Raw genomic sequence first — 9911 nt, 5'->3', positions numbered from 1 at the left:
CCTGGGCGCCAAAGTTTAGTCAAGGCCGTGGGCAGAAGTCAAGTTCCTCTACTGGTTTGAAAATGCAGAGTCCTGACATTTATGTAAGCCCACTCTTAGGTCTGGGCTCTTCACAATAAGACACCTGTTACAATACTAAGACTTAAAGGGGAACATTATCACCAAACCTATGTAAGCGTCAATATATACCTTGATGTTGCAGATTTCCGAACTCTAAATGGGTGAATTTTGGCGAATTAAACGCCTTTCTGTTTATCGGTCTTGTAGCGATGACGTCAGAACGTGACGTCACCGAGGTAACACACCCGCCATTTTCATTTTCACATTACAAACACCGGGTCTCAGCTCTGTTATTTTCCGTTTTTTCGACTATTTTCTGGAACCTTGGAGACATCATGCCTTGTGGGTGTGTTGTCGGAGGGCGTAACAACACTAACAGGGAGGGATTCAAGTTGCACCACTGGCAAGAAAAGTCCCGCCTGACCCCCATTGAATGTGCCAGAGTGTCTTCACAATCTTCCGCCAGACCCCCATTGAATGTGCCAGAGTGTCTGCACAAACTTCCGCCAGACCCCCATTGAATGTGCCAGAGTGTCTTCACAATCTTCCGCCAGACCCCCATTGAATGTGCCAGAGTGTCTTCACAATCTTCCGCCAGACCCCCATTGAATGTGCCAGAGTGTCTTCACAATCTTCCGCCAGACCCCATTGAATGTGCCAGAGTGTCTTCACAATCTTCCGCCAGACCCCCATTGAATGTGCCAGAGTGTCTTCACAATCTTCCGCCAGACCCCCATTGAATGTGCCAGAGTGTCTTCACAATCTTCCGCCAGACCCCCAGTGAATGTGCCAGAGTGTCTTCACAATCTTCCGCCAGACCCCCATTGAATGTGCCAGAGTATCTTCACAATCTGCCGCCAGACCCCCATTGAATGTGCCAGAGTGTCTTCACAATCTGCCACCAGACCCCATTAAATGTGCCAGAGTGTCTTCACAATCTTCCGCCAGACCCCCATTGAATGTGCCAGAGTGTCTTCACAATCTCCCGCCAGACCCCCATTGAATGTGCCAGAGTGTCTTCACAATCTTCCGCCAGACCCCCATTGAATGTGCCAGTCTCTTCACAATGTTCCGCCAGACCCCCATTGAATGTACCAGAGTGTCTTCACAATCTCCCGCCAGACCCCCATTGAATGTGCCAGAGTCTCTTCACAATCTGCCGCCAGACCCCCATTGAATGTGCCAGAGTGTCTTCACAATCTGCCACCAGACCCCATTAAATGTGCCAGAGTGTCTTCACAATCTTCCGCCAGACCCCCATTGAATGTGCCAGAGTGTCTTCACAATCTCCCGCCAGACCCCCATTGAATGTACCAGAGTGTCTTCACAATCTCCCGCCAGACCCCCATTGAATGTGCCAGAGTGTCTTCACAATCTTCCGCCAGACCCCCATTGAATGTGCCAGAGTGTCTTCACAATCTTCCGCCAGACCCCCATTGAATGTGCCAGTCTCTTCACAATGTTCCGCCAGACCCCCATTGAATGTACCAGAGTGTCTTCACAATCTCCCGCCAGACCCCCATTGAATGTGCCAGAGTCTCTTCACAATCTCCCGCCAGACCCCCATTGAATGTGCCAGAGTCTCTTCACAATGTTCCGCCAGACCCCCATTGAATGTACCAGAGTGTCTTCACAAACTTCCGCCAGACCCCCATTGAATGTACCAGAGTGTCTTCACAATCTCCCGCCAGACCCCCATTGAATGTGCCAGAGTGTCTTCACAATCTCCCGCCAGACCCCCATTGAATGTGCCAGAGTGTCTTCACAATCTCCCGCCAGACCCCATTGAATGTGCCAGAGTGTCTTCACAATCTCCCGCCAGACCCCCATTGAATGTGCCAGAGTGTCTCCACATTTGACCGGCGATGCTAAGACAGACCTGGCACAGAGATGTATGGATAACCTGCAGATGCATTTGCAACCATTAAGTCAACGAAATCACAAAGGTGAGTTTTGTTGATGTTGTAGACTTATGTGCTAATCAGACATATTTGGTCGCAGCATGACTGCCAGCTAATCGATCCTAACATGCTACGCTAATCGATGCTAACATGCTATTTACGCTAGCTGTATGTACATTTGAAACTAGATACCCACATTTAACGCGAAACAAACGCTTACCAATCGACATATTGAAGTTGCTCCAGTGTCACAAGATGCGAAAGTCCTGATCGTTTGGTCCGCACATTTTACCGGCGATGCTAATAAGGCAGCCATGCTATGGGCCACTTCATTAGGTACACCCACGCTATGGCCGAATAGCGTCAATAGCTTCAATTTCGTTTTGGCTATCTGCCTCCATACTCCGACCATCTGTTTCAATACATGCGTAATCTGTTGAGTCGCTTAAACCGATGAAATCAGAGTCTGAATCCGAGCTAATGTCGCTATATCTTGCTGTGGTAACCGCCACGTTGTTTGTATCGGCACTTTAAAGTTTTTTTTAGGGATATTCCGGGAGGTGTAAAATTTTGAAAAAAACTTCGAAAAATAAAACTAGCCACTGGGATTTGATTTTTATTGTTTTTAACCCTTTTGAAATCGTGATAATGTTCCCCTTTAAGCCTGGGCTCTTCACAATAAGACACCTGTTTCAATGCTAAGACTTAAGGCTGGGCTCTTCACAATAAGATACCTGTTACAATGCTAAGACTTAAGGCTTGGCTCTTCACAATAAGGCTTTCCAAGTCATTTAAAGTGGCCCATCAAATCCGTAAATGTGACTTTCCAAAGTCATTTAAAATGGCCCACCAAATTATTGAAAATGTTTTTCCAAGTCATTTAAATGTGGCCCACCAAATCCTTTAAATTGGTCTGCTAAATAATCAAAGGTGGCTTTCCAAGTAATTAAAATTGGCCCACAAAATACTTTTAAGAGGCCCACCGAATCATTTAAATTGGCTTTCCAAGTCATTTAAAGAGGCCCACCAAATCCGTAAATGTGACTTTCCAAAGTCATTTAATTTGGCACACAAAATACTTTTAAGAGGCCCACCAAATCATTTAAATTGGCTTTCCAAGTCATTTAATTTGGCCCACCAAATTATTTAAAATGTCTTTCCAAATCCTTTAAATTGGCCTGCTAAATAATCAAAGGTGGCTTTCCAAGTCATTTAATTTGGCCCACAAAATACTTTTAAGAGGCCCACCAAATCATTTAAAGTGGCTTTCCAAGTCATTTAATTTGGCCCACCAAATTATTTAAAATGTCTTTCCAAATCCTTTAAATTGGCCTGCTAAATAATCAAAGGTGGCTTTCCAAGTCATTTAATTTGGCCCACAAAATGCTTTTAAGTGGCCAACCAAATCATTTAAAGTGGCTTTCCAAGTCATTAATGCGGCCCACCAAATCCTTAAAATGTGGCTTTCCAAGTCATTTAAAGCGGCCCAACAAAACCTTAAGTGTGGCTTTCCAAGTCATTTAAAGCGGCCCACCAAAACCTGGATTGTAGGTTTCCAAGTCATTTAAATTGGCCCACCAAATCATTTAAAGTGGCTTACCAAGTCATTTAAACTCGGCCCACCAAATCCTTAAATGTGGCTTTCCAAGTCATTTAAAGCGACCCACCAAATCCTTAAAATGTGGCTTTCCATGTAATTTTATGCGGCCCAATATGTCCTTAAAATGTGGCTTTCCAAGTCATTTAATTCGGCCCACCAAATCCTTGAAATGTGGCTTTTCAAGTCATTTAAAGCGACCCACCAAATCCTTAAATGTGGCTTTCCAAATCATTTAAAGTGACCCACCAAATCCTTAAATGTGGCTTTCCAAGTCATTTTATTCGGCCCACCAAATCCTTAAATGTGGCTTTCCAAGTCATTTAAAGTGGCCCACCAAATCCTTAAATGTGGCTTTCCAAGTCTTTTAAAGTGGCCCACAAAATTCTTAAAATGTGGCTTTCCAAGTCATTTAAAGTGGTGCACAAAATCCTTGAATGTGGCTTTTCATGTGATTTAATTTGGCCCACCAAATTTTTAAATGTGGCTTTCCAAGTTATTTAAAGTGACCCACCAAATCATTATATGAGGCTTTACAAATCATTTAAAGTAGCCATCCAACTCCTTAAATGTGATTTTCCAAGTCATTTGAGGTGGCCCACCAAATCCTTAAATGTGGCTTTCCAAATCATTTAAATTGGCCCAATGAATCCTTAAATGTGGCTTTCCAAGTCATTTAAAGTGGCCCACCAAATCCTTAAAAGTGGCTTTCCAAGTCATTTATTGCGGCCGACCAAATCCTTAAATGTGGCTTTCCAAGTCATTTAAAGCGGCCCACCAAAACCTTGATTGTAGGTTTCCAAGTCATTTAAATTGGCCCACCAAATCATTTAAAGTGGCTTTCCAAGTCATTTAAACTCGGCCCACCAAATCCTTAAATGTGGCTTTCCAAGTCATTTAAAGCGACCCACCAAATCCTTAAAATGTGGCTTTCCTAATCATTTTATGCGGCCCAATATGTCCTTAAAATGTGGCTTTCCAAATCCTTTAATTCGGCCCACCAAATCCTTAAAATGTGTCTTTCCAAGTTATTTAAAGTTGCCCACCAAGTCCTTAAATGTGGCTTTCCAAGTCATTTAAGTTGGCCCAATATATCCTTAAAATGTGGCTTTCCAAATCATTTAGGCGGCCCAATATATCCTTAAAATGTGGCTTTCCAAGTCATTTAAAACGACCCACCAAATCCTTAAAATGTGACTTTCCAAGTCATTTTATGCGGCCCAATATGTCCTTAAAAAGTGGCTTTCCAAGTCATTTAATTCGGCCCACCAAATCCTTGAAATGTGGCTTTTCAAGTCATTTAAAGCGACCCACCAAATCCTTAAATGTGGCTTTCCAAATCATTTAAAGTGACCCACCAAATCCTTAAATGTGGCTTTCCAAGTCATTTAAATTCGGCCCACCAAATCCTTAAGAGTGGCTTTCCAAGTCATTTAAACAGGCCCACAAATCCTGTAATTTGGCTTTCCAAGTCATTTAAATTGGCCCACCAAATCCTTAAAATGTGGCTTTCCAAGTCATTTAATGTGGCCCACCAAATTCTTAAAAGTGGCTTTCCAAGTCATTTAATTCGGCCCACCTAATCCTTAAAAGGTGGCTTTCCAAGTCATTCAATGTGGCCCACCAAATCCTTAAATGTGGCTTTCCAAATCATTTAAAGTGACCCACCAAATCCTTAAATGTGCTTTCCAAGTCATTTTATTTGGCCCACCAAATCCTTAAAAGTGGCTTTCTAAGTCATTTAAACAGGCCCAACAAATCCTGTAATTTGGCTTTCCAAGTCATTTAAACTGGCCCACCAAATCCTTAAAAGGTGGCTTTCCAAGTCATTTAAAGTGGCCCACCAAATTCTTAAAAGTGGCTTTCCAAGTCATTTAATTCGGCCCACCAAATCCTTAAATGTGGCTTTCCAACTGATTTAAACTGGCCCACCAAATCCTTTAATTTGGCTTTGCAAGTCATTTAAAGTGGCCCACCAAATCCTTGTCAGTCCTGGTTCAGTCTATTTCCACTTTCTGTGGTCAGCTCGTCTAAGCCGGGGAGCAAATGAGGACACGGGAAACGATCCACTTCTGGAAAACAACCTTCTTCCGTATTGGACGGCGTGGAAGCGATCCGCACAAGGCCCGGGTGAAGAACGACACTCCGGCGGGTGAAGAACGACACTCCGGCGGGTGAAGAACGACACTCCGGCGGGTGATGAACGACACTCCGGCGGGTGAAGAACGACACTCCGGCGGGTGATGAACGACACTCCGGCGGGTGATGAACGACACTCCGGCGGGTGATGAACGACACTCCGGCGGGTGATGAACGACACTCCGGCGGGTGAAGAACGACACTCCGGCGGGTGATGAACGACACTCCGGCGGGTGAAGAACGACACTCCGGCGGGTGATGAACGACACTCCGGCGGGTGAAGAACGACACTCCGGCGGGTGAAGAACGACACTCCGGCGGGTGAAGAACGACACTCCGGCGGGTGATGAACGACACTCCGGCGGGTGAAGAACGACACTCCGGCGGGTGATGAACGACACTCCGGCGGGTGATGAACGACACTCCGGCGGGTGATGAACGACACTCCGGCGGGTGATGAACGACACTCCGGCGGGTGAAGAACGACACTCCGGCGGGTGAAGAACGACACTCCGGCGGGTGAAGAACGACACTCCGGCGGGTGATGAACGACACTCCGGCGGGTGATGAACGACACTCCGGCGGGTGATGAACGACACTCCGGCGGGTGATGAACGACACTCCGGCGGGTGAAGAACGACACTCCGGCGGGTGAAGAACGACACTCCGGCGGGTGAAGAACGACACTCCGGCGGGTGAAGAACGACACTCCGGCGGGTGAAGAACGACACTCCGGCGGGTGAAGAACGACACTCCGGCGGGTGAAGAACGACACTCCGGCGGGTGAAGAACGACACTCCGGCGGGTGATGAACGACACTCCGGCGGGTGATGAACGACACTCCGGTGGGTGATGAACGACACTCCGGTGGGTGAAGAACGACACTCCGGTGGGTGAAGAACGACACTCCGGTGGGTGATGAACGACACTCCGGTGGGTGATGAACGACACTCCGGTGGGTGAAGAACGACACTCCGGTGGGTGATGAACGACACTCCGGTGGGTGATGAACGACACTCCGGTGGGTGATGAACGACACTCCGGTGGGTGATGAACGACACTCCGGTGGGTGATTAACGCGGGTGAGGAAAGGCGACACCTGGCCTCCTCTCAGGTAGCCTCGTTGTCCTCTTCCCCCTCGCTCATTAACCACGCCGCGCTATCCAAGCATCCGATTTCAATAGGATGAAATCACTTTTTATTGTTGCGGCATGAGGCGTGGCCCCCCCTCTGCCTCTCCCCCCCACCCCCCACTGTCAGCCGCTGTAATTGCCTCTGGGCCGAGAGTTGGGTCACGACTGCGGGTGCTGCAGGCGAGCCGTTACACGCCTGCAGCACGCCACAATATTTCACGCTGCTCGCCTCCCCTGTGTGGTCTCCACGCTGTCGTCACACATCTGCAGCCGAGCCGCACCGTTATTACTTACAGATAACACACACACACACACACACACACACACACACACACACACACACACACACACACACACACACACACACACACACACACACACACACACACACACACCGAGCCGTCATAAAAGTCGTGTCGCACGTATTGATCGGCCGGGCTCACTGTGCGGTAAGAACAAATGTTACAAAAGTAAGTTTGATGAAAATTTCACACACCCGGAGACTGTAAAATGACCTCCTTTTTTGGAATAACACACACTTAAATGACTCTGTGGGCCACTATAATGATTTAAGGGGCCAATATTCAATGATTTGGAGAGTCAAAATCAATCGTTTGGTGAGGCCAAATTTTGAATGACTTGGAAAGCCACTTTTAAGGATTTGGTGGGCCAATTTAAATGACTTGGAAAATCACATTTAAGGAGTTGGTGGGCCACTTTAAATGACTTGGAAAGCCACTTAAGGATTTGGTGGGCCACCTTTAAATAACTTGAAAAGCCACATTTAAAGGATTTGGTGAGCCAAATTAAATAACTTGAAAAGCCACATTTAAAGGATTTGGTGGGCCATTTTAAATGACTTGGAAAATCACATTTAAGGAGTTGGTTGGCTACTTTAAATGACTTGTAAAGCCTCATTTAATGATTTGGTGGGTCACTTTAAATTACCTGGAAAGCCACATTTAAGGTTTTGGTTGGCCAGTTTAAATAACTTGGAAAGCCACTTTTAAGGATTTGGTGGGACACTTCAAATGACTTGGAAAGCCACATTTACAGATTTGGTGGGCCAAATTAAATCACATGGAAAGCCACATTTAAGGATTTTGTGGGCCACTTTAAATTACTTGGAAAGCCACTTAAGGATTTGGTGGGCCAATTTAAATAACTTGAAAAGCCACATTTAAAGGATTTGGTGGGCCAAATTTGAATGACTTGGAATGCCACTTTTAAGGATTTGGTGGGCCACTTCAAATGACTTGGAAAATCACATTTAAGGAGTTGGTGGGCCACTTTAAATTACTTGTAAAGGCTCATTTAAGGATTTGGTGGGCCAAATTAAATGACTTGGAATGTCACTTTTAAGGATTTGGTGGGCCACTTCAAATGACTTGGAAATCCACATTTAAGGATTTGGTGGGCTAAATTTAAATGACATTTAAATGACTTGGAATGCTACATTTAAGGATTTGGTGGGCCACTTTAAATGACTTGGAAAGCCACATTTAAGGATTTTGTGGGCCAATTTAAATGACTTAAATTTAAATTTAAATTTAAAAGACTCTGCAGCATCGCGTGGACATCGGGGGCGGTACCTCTGGATTGGCAGACCGGGGTGGTGGTTCCTCTCTTTAAGAAGGGGGACCGGAGGGTGTGTTCCAACTATGGTGGGATCACACTCCTCAGCCTTCCCGGTAAGGTTTATTCAGGTGTACTGGAGAGGAGGCTACGCCGGATAGTCGAACCTCGGATTCAGGAGGAACAGTGTGGTTTTCGTCCTGGTCGTGGAACTGTGGACCAGCTCTATACTCTCGGCAGGGTTCTTGAGGGTGCATGGGAGTTTGCCCAACCAGTCTACATGTGCTTTGTGGACTTGGAGAAGGCATTCGACCACGTCCCTCGGGAAGTCCTGTGGGGAGTGCTCAGAGAGTATGGGGTATCGGACTGTCTTATTGTGGCAGTCCGCTCACTGTATGATCAGTGTCAGAGCTTGGTCCGCATTGCTGGCAGTAAGTCGGACACGTTTCCAGTGAAGGTTGGACTCCGCCAAGGCTGTCCTTTGTCACCGATTCTGTTCATAACTTTTATGGACAGAATTTCTAGGCGCAGTCAAGGCGTTGAGGGGTTCCGGTTTGGTGGCCACGGGATTAGGCCTCTGCTTTTTGCAGATGATGTAGTCCTGATGGCTTCATCTGGCCGGGATCTTCAGCTCTCACTGGATCGGTTCGCAGCCGAGTGTGAAGCGACCGGAATGAGAATCAGCACCTCCAAGTCCGAGTCCATGGTTCTCGCCCGGAAAAGGGTGGAGTGCCATCTCCGGGTTGGGGAGGAGACCCTGCCCCAAGTGGAGGAGTTCAAGTACCTAGGAGTCTTGTTCACGAGTGAGGGAAGAGTGGATCGTGAGATCGACAGGCGGATCGGTGCGGCGTCTTCAGTAATGCGGACGTTGTATCGATCCGTTGTGGTGAAGAAGGAGCTGAGCCGGAAGGCAAAGCTCTCAATTTACCGGTCGATCTACGTTCCCATCCTCACCTATGGTCATGAGCTTTGGGTCATGACCGAAAGGATAAGATCACGGGTACAAGCGGCCCAAATGAGTTTGGGTCTCTCCCTTAGAGATAGGGTGAGAAGCTCTGCCATCCGGGAGGAGCTCAACGTAAAGCCGCTGCTCCTCCACATCGAGAGGAGCCAGATGAGGTGGTTCGGGCATCTGGTCAGGATGCCACCCGAACGCCTCCCTAGGGAGGTGTTTAGGGCACGTCCAGCTGGTAGGAGGCCACGGGGAAGACCCAGGACACGTTGGAAAGACTATGTCTCCCGGCTGGCCTGGGAACGCCTCGGGATCCCCCGGGAAGAGCTAGACGAAGTGGCTGGAGATAGGGAAGTCTGGGCTTCCCTGCTTAGGCTGCTGCCCCCGCGACCCGACCTCGGATAAGCGGAAGATGATGGATGGATGGATGGATGGATGGAATTTAAATGACTTGGAATGCCACATTTAAGGATTTGGTGGGTCAATTTAAATTACCTGGAAAGCCACATTTAAGGTTTTGTTGGGCCACTTTTAATGACTTGGAAAGCCACATT

This window comes from Nerophis ophidion, linkage group LG02, assembly GCF_033978795.1.
Source record: "Nerophis ophidion isolate RoL-2023_Sa linkage group LG02, RoL_Noph_v1.0, whole genome shotgun sequence".
Lineage (NCBI taxonomy): Eukaryota > Metazoa > Chordata > Actinopteri > Syngnathiformes > Syngnathidae > Nerophis > Nerophis ophidion.
This window is presented reverse-complemented; position numbering follows the sequence as displayed.